The sequence below is a fragment of the Prionailurus viverrinus genome, chromosome A2, assembly GCF_022837055.1.
Source record: "Prionailurus viverrinus isolate Anna chromosome A2, UM_Priviv_1.0, whole genome shotgun sequence".
Classification (NCBI taxonomy): domain Eukaryota; kingdom Metazoa; phylum Chordata; class Mammalia; order Carnivora; family Felidae; genus Prionailurus; species Prionailurus viverrinus.
In genome coordinates this window covers 94,540,905-94,563,062 of record NC_062562.1, presented here as the reverse complement: position 1 = coordinate 94,563,062, position 22,158 = coordinate 94,540,905, and the positions used below count along the sequence as shown (strand labels likewise).

The following is a 22,158-nucleotide window of genomic DNA, read 5'->3' as shown; positions in this document are numbered from 1 at the left end:
TGACATATTTTCATTACATAGAAGCATGTTACTCATGAAATATTTTAAAGTATAAAAATATATTAGGAAATGGAATGGAAATATAATTTCAAGAAGAAAAACAAACAAAAGACAATTTCCTACGGGTAAAGAAGAACTTATTTACGTATACTTAAAATGTATGATAGGGCATCAAATCACTATCGTATTTAGATTCTACTAGATAGTTATCAAATAGTGATGTGACAGTTTATTTTTAAATGTCATTATGTATAATGTGTTGGAATTTATATGTATATTTGCAACTCTTTCAGTATCATGAAGAATTTTAGGCACCAACTTAGAAATGTGGTGAGAAATTTACTGCTTCTTAAAATATTTTTAGGAGTACTTGAGTGCAAATGACTAGAGACAATGAAAGGAGAAAATTATGTTAGACAAGAAAATGAGCAAGGAAAGAACAGGCCCACTGTTGAGACTGATGGCACAGTGAAATATGATGACAAAGGACCTGTCTGTGCACATTTGCTTTTGTGTCCTTTATCAAAGTGAAAGATCTAACAAAGAATGATTGAATGGACATTGGTAAAGGGGAAGAGAAGTTCAAGATGGAAAAAGAAATTGTAAGAGTGTACCCCATCTCCCCTGGGTAGTAAGGATAATAAGGATTTAAATCAGCCAGGATTGGGGCAGCTAGGTAGCTCATTTGGTTGAGCATCTAACTCTTGGTTTCAGCTCAGTCATAATCTCAGACTCATGGGATTGAGGGGCACCTGGGTGGCTCAGTTGGTTAAGTGTCTGACTTCAGCTCAGGTCATGATCTCAAGGTTTGTAAGTTCGAGCCCTGCATCGGGCTCTGTGCTGACAGCTCAGAGCCCGGAGCCTGCTTCAGATTCTGTCTTCCTCTCTCTGTCCCTCCCTTTCTCGCATTCTGTCTCTCTTTCTCTCAAAAATAAATAAACATTAAAAAAATAATAATTTAAAGTCTAGGGTCATGCGATCAAGCCCTTCATGGGGCTCTGTGCTGGTAAGCATGGAGCCTGCTTGAGATTTTCTCTATCCCTTTGTCCCTCTCCCCCACTTGTGCATGTGCTCTCTCTCTAAAATATAAAAATTTTAAACAATTAAATCAGCATGGATTGACTCAGAATTCAGACTCTGCCACTTCTCATCTATGTGACCATGGGCAAGATGCTTAAGCCCCTCATGTGTATTATGGGCATACTGTGACACAGGTTAAATTTTATAGAATGTAAAGTGCTTTGCTCAGAGTCAAGCATGACAATACATAAATAGTGGCTATTGTAATTATGTAGCTGTGGGCTTTGGAGCAACTTATCCACCTTGAGCTTCACTTCCCTCCTCTCTACCACAGTTATAATAACATCTACCTACTAGAATTACCGTGAGGATTAAACTGATAATAAACCCGAGAACACTTATAATATAAAGAAGGCATTCAGTAAAATTAGTTCTTTCCCCACTTCTTTCTCTAGCTTCCTATTGATTTAGACAATTCTATGGACCCCTGATGGGACATGATGAAAAACAATCTATTTCCAAATACTAATTTATAAAATACTATATTACTTTCATTGTGTCTACTGGTAAAGAGACTAAATCTGAAATGATTCTTTTTCTTGTTGATTAAAGAGACCAAGGTCTCATATTACAAATGACCCTACCCTTATAGATATGACCTTTCTGCCTTACTAGCAAATCTCATTAATGACAAAATTATTCTCATGAAATTGTGAAAGGCAAATATGTTGCTGATCTATGACCACATAATCAATCCTCTCATAAAAAGGACTTCCTCACAAAGAAAAAAATTCCTCCCAAGTGTCTCCTTTTCTCTTATGAATGAAAAGATAAAGCATTTATTAATTTGTGGGAATAAATGTTGTTTATTAATGTGATTCACTTATTTTAGACAGCACCAAATATGGCCTCTCTTTGTAGTTTTGATACAAAACAAAGCCTGGTTAAGATGAGCCAGGATGCCGGGAAAGGAATTGGGGAACCGAGTTTAATGGAAAAGGCAGGGAAGGTGTCTAAAACCACTTCCTCCACTTTAAACTGTGTGATAATGTCTATTCAGCTGTTTTCAGAAATAGGCTGCCAAGTTGTTGTTCCCCGTTGAGGGGAGGGGTGTAGTGACCCTGAAGAGTCAAAATGCATAGGAAGGCTCCATAGCGGTCAGGATCCCAGCAGGAAACAAATGTCACACTCCGAATGAGTGAAAGAAATATGTTTGAAGCAGGATAGTAGGTATGTGGGCATCCATTATACTAGTCTGTCTATATTTGTCCATGTTTGAAATTGTCTATGGTGAAATATATAAAAACAAAGAGAAGAGTGTAACAGACAGACTAATCAAAGTCATGCAAAGCTGTGGGCAGGAATTAAAAAAGAACAAGGGAAGGTGAAGTCTCTGTCTTTTGCTTCCACCCCCACCTCCACCCCTTGGAGTGGCAACAATGGGAAATGCTAGAACAGCAGTTTGAAGGCACAAGGGAAAGAACCCAACTCCTGGCACCCAGGGAGACCAGAAACTCTAGGAAAGGGCCACTTCTCAGGAATTGTGGCCTTTGGTGGCGGAATGCAGCTGCTGGCAACCAAGGCCCAGCACATAACTCTGCAGCTCAGTGCAAACTGACAAAAGCAAGAAATGAAATGCTGTTAAAGGTCCCAAATTATAAAGCTTTAGCTTTTCTTCCACAGTCTCTCTTCCTTCTCTCTTGACCAGTCATGGTTTTAAATATTTCAATTGAAAACCTTTCTAAATGAAGAAAAATTAGAAGTTTAAATTATTAACATGAATTTTGCCATTTACAGTGTACAATATTTATTTATTTATTTATTTATTTATTTATTTATTTTTGGTTTACTTACTTACTTACTTAAGCAATCTCTACATTCAACATGGGGCTCAAACTCAAAACCCGGAGATCAAGAGTTACATGCTCTTCCTACAGAGCCATCAGGCGCCCCTACCATGTGCAATGTTCATTTTAGATGCAACATGAGAGCATTTAACACATGCAGGATCACTGAAACGAAACAATTTGTATTTCATAGTTTGTATGTACATATGTATTTTTTTAATTAGAAAAATATAAACACTGCACAAAAGTAACCCGTTTGTTTATTTCACTTCTTTATATACACACATTGTACTGACACTGTGCCTTTGGCTTACTGATGAGCAAAGAGAAACTAAAAAGAAAAGCAACTGTGGATTGTCCTATCTTTCTCTTTCTTTCTATGGCATCACTTTTAGTGTAAGTGGTTGGCTAATACAGTGAAGTAACATGAGTAATAAAGGATATGGTAAGAGTTCTTTGGTTGTTTGTGTTTCTTAGAATGGTATTCATTACCTTTTTTCTGAATTTGAAGCAAATTTTAGTTCAAATGGAAGGAGGCATTTTAGGGTTTAATCAGTCATGGATGTGATATGCTTTACCTTGTACTTGCTTTGAGTCTCACTGAACTCCACAGATGTACAGGAATCCTATTATCATGGGGCACTGGAGATGCTATATGCAAATGGTGCAACCAGAAATGGCAGAAACATATAATGCATATCTCCTCTGTTCATGTATCAGACTTCACTAACAAAACACATGTTCAAAGATAGAATTAGGAATTTCAAAATTGTGTCAGCAAAGCATTAAGTCAAGTATGGGACCCTTCTCAGCATGTGGCCCTATTGACTACACAGGTTTCACACTCTGCTGCCAACCCCATGACCAGGCAAGGAAGGAGCCAGGGTATCAGTCCCTTTTATTCTAGTTGCCCCACCTCCCATAGGTATCCTCACTGGTGGATCCTGTTAGAAAGCAAGGGATCCAGGGATGCATACAAGGAGAATAGTCTCCTGAGTTACAGACTAGGGGAGAGAGGGTGGAGACGGGGTCTGGAGGGACAGACAGAATACCCAAAACAGACTGCTAGCTCTCATATCTCTTTCCAAAAATTGCAGTTCCTACTTAATTCAGCTAAGATAACAAGGACCAGGTGGGCCCCAGGTGTGGCTCCAGATGTTTATGGGGGCTTACACTGATGCAGTTTTGTGAGCCCTCTACAAACATTAATTAATTAAAAGTGCAAATATAAACTCAGTATAAACTGGCTATTTATTTAGAATGAGAAAAGAAACCACAGTAAAATATTGGAGCTTGAAAGGTTCGAGTCCTCTTCTTCTGAGGTCTCTAGGAAATATACCAAAAATGTCCTACACAGACATGCTTCCTTATTGCACCCTGGATTCCCCTCCCCTCCTAGAACACTCTACAACTCCAAGCAACTCCCACCACTCACAGGGGCCTGGGGAATTGAGGAGCCTTGAAGATTAAAGTTTATTAGCTTTATGATAAATTTCTCTGTAGGCCCCAAAACCTAGAACATAGAATTAAATGACTGTGGAGCAGAAGCATTTCCTAGCGGGCAAAAATTGTGGGCCCTTGAGCCATGATGTGACTCCTTCCCCTATTACACATGCCAGAGGCAGTGAACACAGAGTTTGGGCTCCTCTGATCTAATGCTTTTTCACTGTAGTCAGGAAATTCCATTAAGGTTCGGATACACTATATAGGAAACTGAGGAGGTAGTGGATAGTCATGGCCACTCCTTTGCATCCTTTATTTATTATCTATCGCTTGCACTGCTTGTTGGCTAAGTTGGAATAAGCCAAAGGGAAAACAACGTTAGGACTCATTGTTCTTGGTCACCTTCAAATCCTGACCAGACTCTGTGGCCTAATCAACAGGTTCTTCTGTAGGCATAAAATATTATTGGGCTTTCGTCATAGCAGCCAAGGCAACAGTAGGGCCCATTTAGATTCAGAAAAAAAAGAAGCAACAGTTCAATTAGATAAAAGGGTTGCACTGGATACAGTCCTGGGGTCTGCACAGGAGCCCAAGGGAGGAGGGAAATAGGTGTATGAGGACAAAAGAAAGGAATTACAGGTATATTTAGGAAACTGCAAAGATGATAAAGAAAGATTTCAAACTTTGCTAGGGCCCTGGGGTTGGTGAACTCACTATTTGCTATTGATAAGCATGGGGGAAGCTGCTGATATCCGAACTAAGAAAGTGGGCTTAACGTGAGAGCATTTGATCTAAATAAAATAGCACTTAAGTCCATAAGTTCAAATCTTGATCTTAGTTTTTCAAAGCTATTAGACTTTGGTCAAGAAACAACTCATTCTCTCTGTGCCTCAGTTTTCTCATCTGTAGGATGAAGGTAAATTACATTAAATTACATTATGTCGAGTCACAACACATTATCTTATTATGTTGTATTATATGGAGCTCACCTCATAGTGTTGTGTGAGAATTAGATAAGCAAATCCTTACAAACACCACCACTTATAATAGTTCTTAGTACATGTGAGATAATAGAAAATATCTATATTGGTCTCTTCCCACAGTTCCTGGCACAGAGTTCCTAAAATCCTTGCAATTTCCTAAGTGATAAGGGCATTAGGAACATCTTCTGTTCCACTATTTGGTCTTTGACCACAATTCCCGACACAGAGCTCCCACATCCCTTGAAATGTCTTGGATGATGGCAGTGTATTTTTGTTGTTGTTGTTCTAACAAGGTGACTCTTAGCGGGCACCTGGAGGGCAAGCTGGTCACCGGAAGACCGAGCCACAATTAGAAGCTTGGATTGTCAGCCTACCTTCTAGTCTCTAGAGAAGGGAGAGATCTGAACATGAAGTTAGTGATTGTTCATGCCTCCATGATGAAGCTTCCATAAAAATCCCCAAAGTACAGGGTCTATAGAGCTTTTAGGTTGGTGAACACATGCAGTGCTGGGGGAAGACATGGAAGCCCCATGCCCCTTCCTCCATACCATGTCCTCCCTGTCTCTTCCATCTGGATGCTCATTTGTATCTTTCATCATATCCTCTAATAAACTGGTAAACAGAAGCAAGTGTTTTCCTGAGTTCTTCGAGGTGTTCTAGCAAATAACTGAATCAAAGGGAGAGGAGGACCTGGGAACCTGTGGAATCTGAAGCCATCTCCAGGTAGATAGTGTCAGAATTTATTTAACTTGTAGGACACCCAGCTGGTGTCACAGAATTTCTTGGTGGGGGGAAAACTCCACACATCTGGTGTCAGAAGTGCTGTGAGTGAGGTAGTAAGTAGTGTGAGAGTAAAAGATACACAAGAGGAGTGGTATAGCTTTTTCTTACACTTTACACAATTAGTGCTCAATAAAAGTGAGAAATTATTACTATGAAAAATGGTTCCAAATATAGCACTTACACACATTTGGGCAATATTTAAAGCTGTACAATTTTTGAAACAGATGAGGAATTTGATCCATTTGTTTTTATTAAATAATTTTACAAAAATTATCATTTTGAATGGATGGATGTTTTCACATTTAATCTCTAGCCAAAGTTAAGTATTGTAAAATTTTCATTAAGAAAACACAGTCACTTCTTCTTTTAAAAACAAACAAACAAAACACAATAATTTCTGAACTTTTCTCACCAAAAAGCAGAGGTACACTTTACCTCTTCATACCTTGCAGGTAATTTTTCCTGGCCCACCATTCCCAGACACTGAGGAAATATTTTATTTTCTTTTTTAACTTTAGTCAATTTATATACTGACATATGGAGATTAGATGGAATAGCAGATTCCGTTGAGCAAAGAGCTAGCTGCGTTCTTTGCTCAAGAATGGTAACTTTAGCTTAGAATCAAGTTTGAGTAAAATAATTTAGAAAATGTTAGGGAGGTTTGCTTATCAGTCTTGTTTGATTCTAGAGGTTGAGTTGAAATAAAACTGCAAGAGTGAGACTTTCTCGATTCTTATACACCTCTAAGCAAGGACATCACATAACCTCCTTGACTTCCATGTCCTTACTCACTAATGGATAATGGGGAAAGTGTTGCCTCACTTCACCCCCAAGGTTTTTGTGAGGATTAAAAGGAAAGAATTGTTTTAAAAAACTGAAAATGCATAGCTGCATGCAAAAGAATGAAACTGGACAACTTTCTTACACCATACACAAAAATAAATTCAAAATGGATTAAAGGCCTAAATCTAAGTCCCCAAACCATGAAACTCCTAAAAAATATACAGGTAGTAATCTCTTGGACATCAGCATTAGCAACGTTTTTCTGGATATGCCTCCGTAGGCAAAAGAAACAAAAGCAAACTATTGGGACAACATCAAACTAAAAAGCTTCTGCACATCAAAGGAAACCATCAAGAAAACAAAAAGGCAACCTAGATACGAAGTTAATATTGAAAATATATAAAAAAACTCATACAAACCAGCACCAAAAAATAATAATGATAATAACCTAATTAAAAATGCTCAAAAGACATGAACAGATACTTCTCTAAAGAAGACATGCTGATGGCCAACAGACACACTAAAAGATGCTCAACATCACCAATCATTAGGTAAATGCAAATCAAAACCACAATCATACTAGTCAAAATGGCTGGTATCAAAAAGACAAACAATGGCAAGTGGTGAGAAGGATGTGGAAAAGAGGGAATTCCCATAAACTGTTGGTGGGAATGTAAATTAGTGCAGTACTATGGAAACAGTATGGAGGCTCTTAAAAAAAAAATTAAAAATAGAAATACCATATGATCCACTAATTCTACTGCTGGGTATTTACCCAAAGAAAATACAAACACTAATATGAAAAGATATATACATCCCTGTGTTTACTGCATCATTATTTGCAGTAGCCAATATATGGAAGCAACCTAAGTGACCACTGATAGATGAGTGGAATAAGATATGGTATACATATATACAATGAAATATTACTCAGCCATAAACAAGAATGAGATCTTGTCATTCGCAACAACATGAATAGACCTAGAGGGTATCATGCTAAGCAAAATAAGTCACACAAATAAATAAGTCAGAGATATGATTTCACTTATATGTGGAATCTTAAGAAACAAAACAAATAAACAAAAACAGACTCATAAATACAGAGAACCAACTGGTATTACCAGAGTGGGGGGAGTGGAGAGATGGGCAAAATAGGTAAAGGGTTTTAAGAAGTACAAACATCCAGTTATAAAATAAGTAAGTCTTGGGGATGAAAAGTATAGCATAAGAAGTATAGTCAACAATATTGTAATAACATTGATTAGTGACAGATGGTGAGCATCGTGTAACTTACAGAATTATTGAATCACTGTTGTACACCTGAAACTAAATAACATTGTATGCCAACTGCACAATTAAAAAAAAAACACAAAAGCACTCTATAAATGCAAGAATTTACTCAAAAAACTTTTTTCTTACCCAATTTCTTTTTTGCATGTCATTCAACAGCAGGCAGACTGGATTATGTCAGGAGCAACAGTCCTGAATTAATCTGATTCACGTCTTTAAAGTGCTCTTACCAATATCTATAAAAGAAAAATCAATTTGATTAATCAACTGTAATTCTTTTTTGGGGACGGTGGCAATTTTAAATATAGTTTTATCTAAGACATTGCATTTTCCACTTAACAAGAGAGTGTTTATTAAGTGCAATGTCATTTCCTTTCCCAGTAACATATTCCAAATTCAAGTATTGAGAATGCCCAGTTTATTTACTATAGCAGCTCGACTTAAATTTTATTCATTTTTAATGTTTTATTCATTTTTGAGAGACAGACTGTGAGCGGGGGAGGGGCAGAAAGAGGGAGACACAGAATCCAAAGTGGGCTCCAGGCTCTGAGTGGTCAGCAGAGCTCGATGAGAGGCTCGAACTCACTGACTGTGAGATCGTGACCTGAGCCGAAGTCAGACGCTTAACCGTCTGAACCACCCAGGCACCTCAACTATACCAGCTTGACTTTTAAACTGCCATGGACTTTGCTATGAATTTGGGTCCTTCAAGTGTTTTGTGTGGAGCAAGGCTAGACCTATTCTCAGGTTAGCAACCTCTTCAATGATGAGCCTAGAGGAGGCACCATCTGAAGGAGGAGCTCCACCACCAGGAAAGCCCCCAGGCATTCCTCCAGACATGCCTCCTGCCTTGCCTCCTGCATTCTGGTACAGCTTGGTAATGAAGGGGTTGCAGACTTTCTCCAGCTCTTCCTGCTGATGTTCAAATTCTTCCTTCTCTGCAGTCTGGTTTTTATCAAGTCAGTTGATGATTTCATTACACTTGTCAAGAATCTTCTCTTTGTTCTCATCGTCGATTTTGCCCTGAGTTTTTTCATTTTTCAACAATTGCTTTCATGTTGAATGCATAAGATTCAAGCAAGTTTAAACTCACAGGCATACTTCCTTGCCCCTCTGTGGCATTCCTCAGATTCAAGTCACTTTTGATACTGATGCTAATGACATCCTCAATGTCTCTGCTGTGGATAAGAGCAGGAAAAGAGAACAAGATTACCTTCAATGGCAACAAGGGCCGCTTGAGCAAAGAAGGCATTGAGTGCATGGTCCAGGAAACTGAGAAGTATGAAGCTAAAGATGAGAAGCAGCAGAACAAGGTGTCTTCCAAGAATTCACTTGAATCTTCTGGAGTTCTCTATTATTCATTAAAAATAAATGAGGCCTGGCCAATAACAGGTACTGAATAAATGTTTGTTGAATGAATTCAGAAGTGCCATAACTTAAAACATTTGATAAGATTCCACTTGCAAGGCTGTTAAAAGTCAAAACAGTGGCTAAAAGAACCCTGTTACTAGGGAAACAAAATTTTTTTGTGAAGAGAGAGTTGAATAAGAATAAGAACCACAGTGTAGTAGTAAATGTTCTTCTGGCAGAAATCAATCACTGTGGTGACTACCAACATTATTTAGCACGTCTATTAAAAAAAGAGTGTAAGGTAAAAGTAAAAATGTGAAGATGGTGTTAAACTCTTCATTGTTATATATTACAGCATAATGTTGGACCAAAAAATGCACATACATTTCATAAAATCTGTGAGAAACCAGGACATTTGCAATGTGCACAGGCATAGAATAGTGAATCTCTGAGGGTGACAGTGATAAATAATCTCAAATAATACACTGAAGACCTAGAAAAGGGTTAAAGGAGTCATTATGGAAGATATTGGTAATGCTGGCTATAACTCATGAAGAAGGTTGAGAAACAAAAAGACTTGTCCTTTTTTGGGGGGTTTTCTTACATTGTCTTAGCAAGGACTATCTTCTACCATCTGTCTTCAATATTTGTTTCCACATTTTGTAACTTTGATAGCATTTTTTTTCTTTTCTTAAACAGCTTTATTGAGATACAATTCTCACATACCACATAATTCACCCATTTAAACATGTACTATTCAATGGGTTTTTGTATATTCACACAATTGTGCAACCACTAGCACCACTTAATTCCAGAACATTCTCATCACCCCTACAAAAAACTCCTACCTATAAGCAGTTGCTCCCTATTCTCTCTCCCCACAAGACAACCATTAATTGACTTTCTACCTCCATAAATTTGCCTATTCTGGACATTTCACAATTCTGGACACATACCATATGTGGTCTTTTGTGATTGGCTTCTTTCACTTAGCATAACATTTTCAAGGTTCATCCTATTGCAGCATGTATCAGTATTCCACTTCTTTTTATTGCTGAGCACTATTCCATTGTATGGATATACCACACTTTATTTATCCTTAGATAAGTTGATATAAGTTGACAGTCAGAAATTTGGGTTGTTTTCACAATTATAAATGCTACTGCTATGAACATTTGTGCACAAGTTTTTGGGTGGAGATATGTTTCCATTTCTCTTGGGCATGTACTTGTGAGTAGAATGACTGGATCATACAGTAACCCTCTATAAACATTTTTTTTAATTTTCTTTTTTAATGTTTATTTATTTTTGAGGGAGACAGAGAGAGAGGGAGGGAAGGAGGATGAGCAGGAGAGGGGCAGAGAGAGGGAGATACAGAATCTGAAGCAGGTTCCAGGCTCCAAGCTGTCAGCACAGAGTCCAACACAGGGCTCAAACTCACAAACCAGGAGATCATGACCTGAGCTGAAGTCGGTGCTTAACTGACTGAGTCACTCAGGTGGCCCTCAACTTTTTTTTTCTTAAAGTTTATTTACTTATTTTGAGAGAGACAGAGAGAGTGCTAGCAGGGGAGGGGCAGAGAAAGAGGAGAATCCATGTAGGCTCTGAACTGTCAGCACACAGCCTGTGTGGGGCTCCAAATCATAAAACCATGAGATCATGACCTCAGCCAAAATCAAGAGTTGGAGGCTTAACAGACTGAACCACCCAGGTGCCCTGACTCTGTGTCAACTTTTTAAAAAACTTTTAAAAACTTGAGACTGTAATTCACATCCCGGAAAATTCACCATTTTAAGTGTAACACTTTACAGGGTTTTCGTATATTCATAAGGCTATGCAACCATCATCAACATCTGATTCGAGAAAAAATTTCACCACCCTAGATGGAAAACTTGCACTCATTATCCTTGAATTAATGCTGGATCAATAAGCCTAGAGTCCTCTACTCTTTCTTCTGCCTTGGGAAAATGATTTAAAACATTGTCCTTTTTATTCAAATTGAAGTATCAACTGTGTACTTGTAAAAAAAGCATACTGACTTTTAAAAATAATGAATTTATAGAGGTATAACTCACATACATAAACTTTGCTCATTTAAGTGTACAATTTAGTGGGTTTTAGTTCACCCACAAAATCGTGCTATCACTACCATTATCAAATTCAGGAATATTTTCATCATGCCAAAAAGAAGCCTTGTACTTATTAGTAGTTACCTCCATTTTCCCCTCCCCTTGGCCTCTGGCAACCACTAACATACTCTCTGTCTCTATAGATTTTCCTATTATAGATTATGATTAACTTTTAGGGGAATAAAAGAGGATTCTTATACTATGTTCACTGACCACTTCTTTGAAGCATAAATCATTTGGTTATACACACACATACATGTACACACACACACATACCTATTGCTGTTATCATTACTGACATTTTCATACCTCCATGCCACTGTCCTGTACTCACAGATGAGCTCAGCACCTGTCAAAATACCAATGTGGGGAAAAATACTGACACCATATGGCAGAATATTGGTATCCTCAAGAGAGGAATTTACCGCATTATCTCCCTAGTGATCATATAATTCCAAACTAAAAAAATACAACTTTTTAAATCAAACATATTTTTTCAAAAGAGAATTTAAACACCATAACATGCAACATTGCTAAGGATGTAAGGAAAGAGGCATTCTTTTATTTTAAGTTTATTTATTTATTTTGAGAGAGAGAGAGAGAGTGCACGCAGGGAAGGGCAGACAGAAGGAGACAAAGGATCTGAAGCAGGTTCTGTGCTGAGAGCAAAGAGCCTGATGAGGGCCTTAAACTCATGAACTCTTGAACTCTTGAACTCACAAACTCAAGAACTGTGAGATCATAACCTGAGCCAAAGTCAGACACAAAACTGACTAAGCCACCCAGGTTCCCCAGGAAAGAGGCATTCTTATACGTTGTCAGTTGAAATTTAAGGTGTTACATTCCTAAAGGCCACTTGGCTAGAAGTAGCAAAAAATTTTAAATTAGGGGACCCTGGATGGCTCAGTTGGTTAAGTGACTGACTTTGGCTCAGGTCATGATCTCACAGCTCATGAGTTCGAGCCCTGCATAGGGTTCTGTGCTGACAGCTCAGAGCCTGGAGCCTGCTTCAGATTCTGTGTCTCCCTCTCTCTCTGCCCCTCTCCCGCTTACACTCTGTCCTCTCTCTCTCTCAAAAATAAATGAACATTAAAAATATTTTTTAAAACAAAAAAATCTTTAAATTAGCATAATTTTTGATCCAGAAATTTCACTTTAAGGAATTTATTCTAAAGAAATTTTCTTAGTAACCTTTAAAGATGTATGTAAAGAATTGTTCATTATCTTATCAGTATTTAAAATACCAAAAAAAAAAAACAAGAAACGATCTAAATATTTTTTAAATGAAAGAGGTTAGTTACTTAACGTACCAAAAGGCCATATGATCAAGTACAACGCTACTGTTAAAAATTATATGGAGGGTCTTTGAGAGAGGGGGCCAAGACGGAAGAACAGCATGGAAGTCTTTTGCGTCTCTCATCCATGAAATACAGCCAGATCAACACTAAACCATCCTGCACATCTAGAAAACTGATTTGAAGATTAACACAATATGCACAACTTGAACCATAGAACTCAGCAGGCGTGCAGCATGGAGAGGTGAATTGGGGGAGAGAGAAGCCACAGAGGGCAGGAAGCTGTTGTTGCTTGCAGAGAGAGGATGGAGATGGGGGAGAGTAGGGGAAAAACACCCTCCCCCCAAAGCAGCTGGAGTGAAAAAGTGGAAACAGCCATAGGGACTGAACAAAAAAGGGAGAAAGGAGAAAGTAGAGGGTTTAAATTCCATTAAGGTTCTATAAACAGGGGAGCACAGAGTCTGAAACTCTGCAGCTCAATACCTGGTGGTGCTCTTGTGGGAAGGGCAAATCCCCAGAAGCAGAGAGAAAGGACCAAGAGGTCCTTGGGCCACACAGGGAGAGGTGGTTCCCCTGCTGGGAGGATATTTGGTAGAGGCTGTGTGGTACCCCCACAGGGAAAGGTCCCAATGTACCCTGGAGAACAACCACATTTTCTGGTGCCAGAACAAAAACATTAAGGTGAAGCCTGGTGCCAGATGTGTGTTGTGATTTACCATAATCCCTGAAATGCTGCTGCTACACAATAGCATGAACTTTTTCTGAGGCGGGCTGGCACCCAGACACAGTCTCTGGGCATCAGCAGCAGCACGGTCCCACAAATGTTCCTGGGGGGAGGCGGGCACCTGGCTATTGCTCAGTGAGACCTTCCCCAAGAAGGTCTGAGCAGGTCAAAGTCACAGTCCCTTAGAAGTGAGGGGTTGGGAAACACAGCCACATCTGAGATAAAACTCGGGAGGGAGGTGCCACCTGGTCATGGACAGTGTAAACACGGGGAGTGGACGGAAGCTGGAGACAAAGGAGGGGTGTGTGATTGTTGGTGGGGGAGAACAGAGTTCTGATATTAGAGACTGAGTAGCTGGGTGATGCCATTTTCACCCCTCCTGCCCATGAGCATACACAGCTACAAGCACCACAACAATCCACCCCAGTAAGCTAAGCAGTGCCATCTAGTTGAGAATGGAGCTGTAATCCTAAACCTGGCTCAATTGGACCAACCTCGCTCTTCAGGAATACCACAAGTCTCTCAGTTGGCTTAGTATACAGACTATAAAGTGCTTCATACTTTGACTTCTAGGGCAAACCAATGTATTTTCAATCATATTTCACTCTGTTCGCTGGTCCACCTATTCAATTTTCTTTTCTTTTATTATTCTTGCATACGAAAAGAAAAAATTATTTTTACTTTCAATTTTTATTAAAAATATTTTTCTTTAAATTTTTTCTACTATATTTTTTACTTTTTTGTAAATTTTTCAAATTCTATTTTACTTTCATCATTTCATTTTATTCTATTTCATTGTATTCATTTGTTCAAATTTTCAAACGTTTTCCTTTTTTTCTTTCTTTTTTCTTTTTCTTTCTTTTCACTTTTCATTTCTTGTCTTCCCTTTTTTTCCTCTAATCTATCAAGCTCCTATCAACAACCAGACCAAAACACATCTAGGATCTAGCATCATTTATTTGATTTTTTGTGTGTTGTTTTAATTTTTTATTTTAATTTTTTTTGACCTTATTAATTCCTTTTCTTCCTTCAAAATGTTGAAATTAAGGAATCTTCCCAAAATAAAAAGCAGGAAGAAATGATAGCCAGGGACTTAATAAACACAGATACAAGCAAGATGTCTGAACTAGAATTTAGAATCACGATAATAAGAATATTAGCTGGGGTTGAAAATAGATTAGAATTCCTTTTTGTGGAGATAAAAGGAGTAAAAGCTAGTCAGGATGAAGTTAAAAATGCCATAACTGAGCTGCAATCTCGAATGGATGCCATGTCAGCAAGGATTGCTACAGAGGGCAAACTTATGGAGAATAATGAAGCAGAAAAAAAAGAGGAAGACTAAGGCAAAAGAGCATGATTTAAGAATTAGAGAAATGAGTGACTCATTAAAAAGGAACAACATCAGAATCATAGGGGTCCCAGAAGATGATGAGAGAGAAAAAGGGGTAGAAGGGTTATGTGAGTAAATCATAGCAGAAAAGTTTCCTAACCCGGGGAAAGACACAGACATCAAAATCCAGGAAGCACAGAGGACTCCCATTAGATTCAATAAAAACCAACCATAAACAAGGCATATCAGAGTCAAATTCACAAAATACTCAGGCAAGGAAAGAATCATGAAAGCAGCAAGGGAAAAAAAAGTCCTTAACCTACAGGGGAAGACGGATCAGGTTTGAAGCACACCTATCCACAGAAACTTGGCAGACCAGACAGGAGTGGCAGGATATATTCACTGTGCTGAATCAGAAAAATATGCAGCCAAGAATTCTTTATCCAGCAAGGCTGTCATTTAAAGTTTCCCAGACACCTAAATGTCCATCAACTGATGAATGGATAAAGAAATTGTGGTTTATATACACAATGGAGTACTATGTGGCAATGAGAAAGAATGAAATATGGCCCTTTGTAGCAACATGGATGGAAATGGAGAGTGTGATGCTAAGTGAAATAAGCCATACAGAGAAAGACAGATACCATATGTTTTCACTCTTATGTGGATCCTGAAAAACTTAAGAGAAACCCACGGGGGAGGGGAAGAAAAAAAAAAGAGGTTAGAGTGGGAGAGAGCCAAAGCATAAGAGACTCTTAAAAACTAAGAACAAACCAAGGGTTGATGGGGGGTGGGAGGGAGGGGAGGGTAAGTGATGGGCATTGAAGAGGGCATCTTTTGGGATGAGCACTGGGTGTTGTATGGAAACCAATTTGACCTTAAGTTTCATATATTAAAAAAAAATTTCCCAGACAAACAAAAATTAAAGGAGTTCGTGACCACTAAACCAGTCCTGCAAGAAATTTTAAGGGGGATTCTCTGAAGGGAGAAAAGATGGAAGGAAAAAAAAAGACCAGAAGCAACAAAGATTAGAAAGGACCAGAGAACACCACCAGAAACTCCAACTCCACAGGCAACATAATGGCAATAAATTCATATCGTTCAGTACTCACTCTAAACATCAATGGGCTAAATGCTCTAATCAAAAGATACAGGTAACAGAATGAATAAGAAAGCAAGATCCATATATATGCTGTTTATAAGAGACCCACTTTAGACCTAAAGACACCTTCAGATTGAAAGTAAGGGGATGGAGAACCATCTATCATGCTAATGGTTGACAAAAGAAAGCCACAGTAGCCATGCTTATATCAGACAACCTAGACTTTAAAATAAAGACTGCAACAAGAGAGGAATAAGGGCATTATATCATAATTAAGGGATCTATCCACCAAGAAGACCTAAGAATTGTAAACATTTATGTGCCAAATGTGAGAGCACCCAAAAATATAAATCAATTAATCACAAACATAAAGAAATTCATTGATGGTAATACCATAACAGTAGGAGACTGCAACACCCCACTCACAGCAATGGACAGATCATCTAATCAAAAATATCAACAAGGAAGTAATGGGTTTGAATGACACATTGGATGGATGGACTTAACAGATATATTCAGAAAATTTCATCCTAAAGCAGTGGAATACACATTCTTCTCCAGTGCACATGGAACATTCTCCAGAATAGATTATATACTAGGACACAAATCAGCACAAAAAGTACAGTACAGTACAGTACAAAAAGATCGAGATCCTACTGTGCATATTTACAGACCACAATACTATGAAACTCAAAATCAACCACAAGAAAAATATGGGAAGATAACAAATATTAGGAAACTAAAAACCATCCTACTAAAGAATGAATGGGATAACCAAGAAGTTAAAGAGGAAATTAAAAAGTACACGGAAGCCAAAGAAAATGATAACACACAGCCCAAAACCTCTGGGATACAGCAAAGGCAGTCATAAGAGGGAAATATATAGCAATCCAGGCTTTCCTAAAGAAGGAAGAAAGGTCTCAGATACACAACCTAACCTTACATCTTAAAGAGCTGGAAAAGAACAGCAAATAAAACCCAAAGCCAGCAGAACACAAGAAATAATAAAGATCAGAGCAGAAATCTATGCATTGAAACCAAAAAACAAGCAAAAAACAAACAAAACAAAACAAAACAAAACAAAAAACAAAACCAGTAGAACGGATCAATGAAACCACAAGCTGGTTCTTTGAAAGAATTAACAAAATTGATAAACCCCTAGTCAGTTTGATCAAAAAGAAAAAGGAAAGAACCCAAATAAATAAAATCAAGAATGAAAGAGGAGAGATCACAACCAACACAGCAGAAATAAAAAAAATAATAATAAGAGGGGCGCCTGGGTGGCGCAGTCGGTTAAGCGTCCGACTTCAGCCAGGTCATGATCTCGCGGTCTGTGAGTTCGAGCCCTGCGTCGGGCTCTGGGCGGATGGCTCAGAGCCTGGAGCCTGTTTCTGATTCTGTGTCTCCCTCTCTCTCTGCCCCTCCCCCATTCATGCTCTGTCTCTCTCTGTCCCAAAAATAAATAAACGTTGAAAAAAAAATTGTTTTTTTTAAAAAACAAAACAATAATAAGAGAATATTATGAGCAATTATATGCCAATAAAATGGGCAATCTGGAAGAAATGGACAAATTACTGGAAACATATACACTACCAAAATTGAAACAGGAAGAAATAGAAAATTTGAACAGACCCATAACCAGTAAAGAAATCAAACTAGTAATTAAAAATCTCCCAAAAACCAGGAGTCCAGGGCCAGATAGCTTTCCAGGGGAATTCTACCAAACATTTAAAGAAGAGTTAACATCTATTCTCTTGAAGCTCTTTTCCCAAAAATATAAATGGAAGGAAAACTTTCAAACTCTTTCTTTTATTTTATTTTAATTATTTATTTTTATTATTTTTTTTCAATATATGAAATTTATTGTCAAGTTGGTTTCCATACAACACCCAGTGCTCATTCCAAAAGGTGCCCTCCTCAATACCCATCACCCACCCTCTCCTCCCTCCCACCCCCCCATCAACCCTCAGTTTGTTCTCAGTTTTTAACAGTCTCTTATGCTTTGGCTCTCTCCCACTCTAACCTCTTTTTTTTTTTCCTTCCCCTCCCCCATGGGTTTCTGTTAAGTTTCTCAGGATCCATATAAGAGTGAAAACATATGGTATCTCTCTTTCTCTGTATGGCTTATTTCACTTAGCATCACACTCTCCATTTCCATCCATGTTGCTACAAAGGGCCATATTTCGTTCTTTCTCAATGCCATGTAGTACTCCATTGTGTATATAAACCACAATTTCTTTATCCATTCATCAGTTGATGGACATTTAGGCTCTTTCCATAATTTGGCTATTGTTGAGAGTGCTGCTATAAATATTGGGGTACAAGTGCCCCTATGCATCAGTACTCCTGTATCCCTTGGGTAAATTCCTAGCAGTGCTATTGCTGGGTCATAGGGTAGGTCTATTTTTAATTTTCTGACGAACCTCCACACTGCTTTCCAGAGCGGCTGCACCAATTTGCATTCCCACCAACAGTGCAAGAGGGTTCCCGTTTCTCCACATCCTCTCCAGCATCTATAGTCTCCTGATTTGTTCATTTTGGCCACTCTGACTGGCGTGAGGTGATATCTGAGTGTGGTTTTCATTTGTATTTCCCTGATAAGGAGCGACGTTGAGCATCTTTTCATGTGCCTGTTGGCCATCCGGATGTCTTCTTTAGAGAAGTGTCTATTCATGTCAAACTCTTTCTATGAAGCCAGTATTACCTTGATTCCAAAATCAAAGACCCGACTAAAAAGAACTATAGAACAATTTCCCTGATGAACATGGATGCAAAATCCTCAACAAGGTATTAGCTAACCAGATCCAAGAATACATTAAAAAAATTTTCACCATGAAAAATCACCCACCAAGTGGGACTTATACCTGGGATGCAAGGCTGGTTCAATATCCACAAAACAATCAGTATGATACATCACATCAGTTAAAGAAAGGACAAGAACCACATGATCCTCTCAATAGATGTAGAGAAAGCATTTGACAAAATACAGCATCCTTTCTTGATAAAAACCTTCAAGAAAGTAGGGATAGAAAGATCATACCTCAAGATCATAAAAGCCATATATGAATGACCCGATGCTAATATCATCCTCAAGGGGGAAAACTGAGAGCTTTCCCCCTAAGGTCAGGAACAAGACGGGGATGTCCATTCTCGCCACTGTTATTCAACATAGTATTGAAAGTCTTAGCCTCTGCAATCAGACAACACAAAGAAATAAAAAGAATCCGAATCTGTCAGGAGGAGGTCAAACTTTCACTCTTTGCAGATGACATGATAGTCTATATAGAAAACCCAAAAGATTCCACCAAAAAATGGCTAGAACTTATCCATGGATTCAGCAAAGTTGCAGGATATAAAATCAATGCACAGAAGTCAGTTGCCTTCCTATACACCAATAATGAAGCAACAGAAAGAGAAATCAAGGAATCGATCCCATGGACAATTGCACCAAAACCCATAAAATGCCTAGGAACAAATCTACCCAAAAAGGTGAAAAAATCTATACACAGCTTAGTAAAGAAATTGAAGAAGACACAAAAAAATGGAAAAAATATTCCATGCTCCTGGATAGGAAGAACAAAGATTGTTAAAATGTCAATACTACCCAAAGCAATCTACATATTCAATGCAACACCTATCAAAATAACACCAGCATTTTTCACAGAGCTAGAACAAATAATCCTAAAATTTGTATGGAACCAGAAAAGATCCCAAATATTCAAAGCAACCTTTAAAAAGAAAACCAAAGCTGGAGGCATCACAATTCTGGACTTTAAGCTGTATTACAAAGCTGTAATCATCAAGACAGTATGGTACTGGCACAAAAACAGACACTCAGATCAATGGATCAGAATAGAGAACCCAAAAATGGACCCACAAATATGTCGCCAACTCATCTTTGACAAAGCAGAAAAGAATATCCAATGGAATAAAGACAGTCTTTTCAGCAAATGGTGCTGGAAAAACTGAACAGCGACATGCAGAAAAGGAACCTGGACCACTTTCTTACACCATACACAAAAATAAACTCAAAATGGATGAAAGACCTAGATGTAAGACAGGAAGCCATCAAAATGCTCGAGGAGAAAGCAGGCAAAAACCTTTTGACCTTGGCTACAGCAACTTCTTACTCAATGTGTCTGTGGAGGCAAGGGAAACAGAAGCAAAAATGAACTATTGGGACCTCATCAAAATAAAAACTTCTGCACAGCGAAGGAAACAATCAGCAAAACTAAAAGGCAACTGATGGAATGGGAGAAGATATTTGCAAGCGACATATCACATAAAGGGTTAGTATCCAAAATTTATAAAGAACGTATCAAACTCAAACCCAAACAACAAATATTCTAGTGAAGAAATGGGCAAAAGACATGAATAGACACTTCTCCAAAGAAGACATCCACATGGCCAACTGACACATGAAAAAATGCTCAACATCACTCATCATCAAGGAAATACAAATCAAAACCGTAATGAGATACCACCTCATACCAGTCAGAATGGCTAACATGAACAACTCAGGCAACAAGAGATGTTGGCAAGGATGCAGAGAGAGAGAATCTCTTTTGCATTGCTGGTAGGAATACAATCTGGTGCAGCCACTCTGGAAAACAGTATGGAGGTTCCTCAAAAAAATTAAAAATAGAACTGCCCTATGACCCAGCAATTGCACAACTAAGTATTTATCCAGGGATACAGGTATGTTGTTTCGAAGGGGCACATGCACCCCAATGTTTATAGCAGCACTATCAACAATAGCCAAAGTATGAAAAAAGCCCAAATGTCCATCAATGGATAAATGGATAAAGAAGATGTGGTATGAAATTAGCAGATGATGACATTAAAACAGCCCTTAGAAATATGCTCCAAAACAAAACATGGACATAGTGAGGAGTATAAAGGAAGATATCAAACCAACCAAATGGAACTTCTAGACATGAAAATTCTGATACCTAAAATTAAAATTTCACTGGATAGGATTAACAACATATTAGACTCTGCAAAAGAAAAGACCTGTGAACCTGAATACATAGCAATAGAAACTACCCAAAATAAAGCACATGGGGAAAAAAAATACACATAGCACCTATGACCTGTGGGACAGTATCAAGCAATACACATAAGTGGCATTCAGAAAAGGGGAGAAGAAGAGACAAAAAAATATTTGAAGAAAAGGCCAATTTTTTCCAAAATTGAAAAAAAATTTAAGCCTACACACACAAAGTCCAATGAACCCCACAAAGAAGAAACATAAGGAAAATGCTATCAGGGTACCTCACAATTAAATCACTGAAAATCAGGGGAGCCTGGGTGGTACTCGGCAATCAAAAAGAATGAAATCTTGCCATTTGCAACTATGTGGATGGAACTAGAGGGTATTATGCTAAGCAAAATTAGTCAGAGAAAGACAAACATCATATGACTTTACTCATATGAGGACTTTAAGATACAAAACAGATGAACATAAGGGAAGGGAAGCAAAAATAATATAAAAACAGGGAGGGGGACGAAAATCTTAAGGGACTCTTCAATATGGGGAACAAACAGAGGGTTGTTGGAAGGGTTGTGGGAGACGGGATGGGCTAAATCGGTAAGGGGCATTAAGGAATCTACTCCTGAAATCATTGTTGCACTATATGCTAACTAACTTGGATGTAAACTAAAAAATAAATAAATTATTTAAAAAAATATTGAGGGCCTTCAATGAACAGTGGAATTTGAAATTAAAAACATGGCACTATTTATGGTAGTACCCCCAAAATGAAATACTTAGATATAAATCTAACAAAATATGTAAAAGATATGTATGAGGAAAACTATAAAACTCTGATGAATGAAATCAAAGAACTAAATAAATGGAGAGATATTCTGTGTTCATGGATAGGAAGACTCAATATTGCCAAGATGTCAGTTCTTTCCAATTTGATCTATAGATTCAATGCAATCCTAATCAAAATCCCAACAAGTTATTTAGTGGATATCAAAAAAAAAAAAAGGATTTCAAAGTTTATATGCAGACGGAAAAGACCCAGAACAGCCAATACAATATTAAAGGAGAAGACAAAGTTTGAGGACTAAT

At 38.0% G+C, this 22,158-nt stretch overlaps 1 protein-coding gene across 5 annotated transcripts in view; it reads right to left on the bottom strand.

The window, feature by feature from the left end:
• CDK14 (cyclin dependent kinase 14) overlaps positions 1 to 22,158 on the bottom strand; it is a 704,495-nt gene that overhangs the window by 669,070 nt on the left and 13,267 nt on the right. For all 5 annotated transcript variants that reach the window (XR_007146446.1, XM_047830949.1, XM_047830989.1 and 2 more), the window contains exon 2: positions 8,279 to 8,385. The gene's annotated coding sequence lies outside the window, so the exon portion shown is untranslated. The remainder of the gene's footprint in view (positions 1 to 8,278; positions 8,386 to 22,158) is intronic.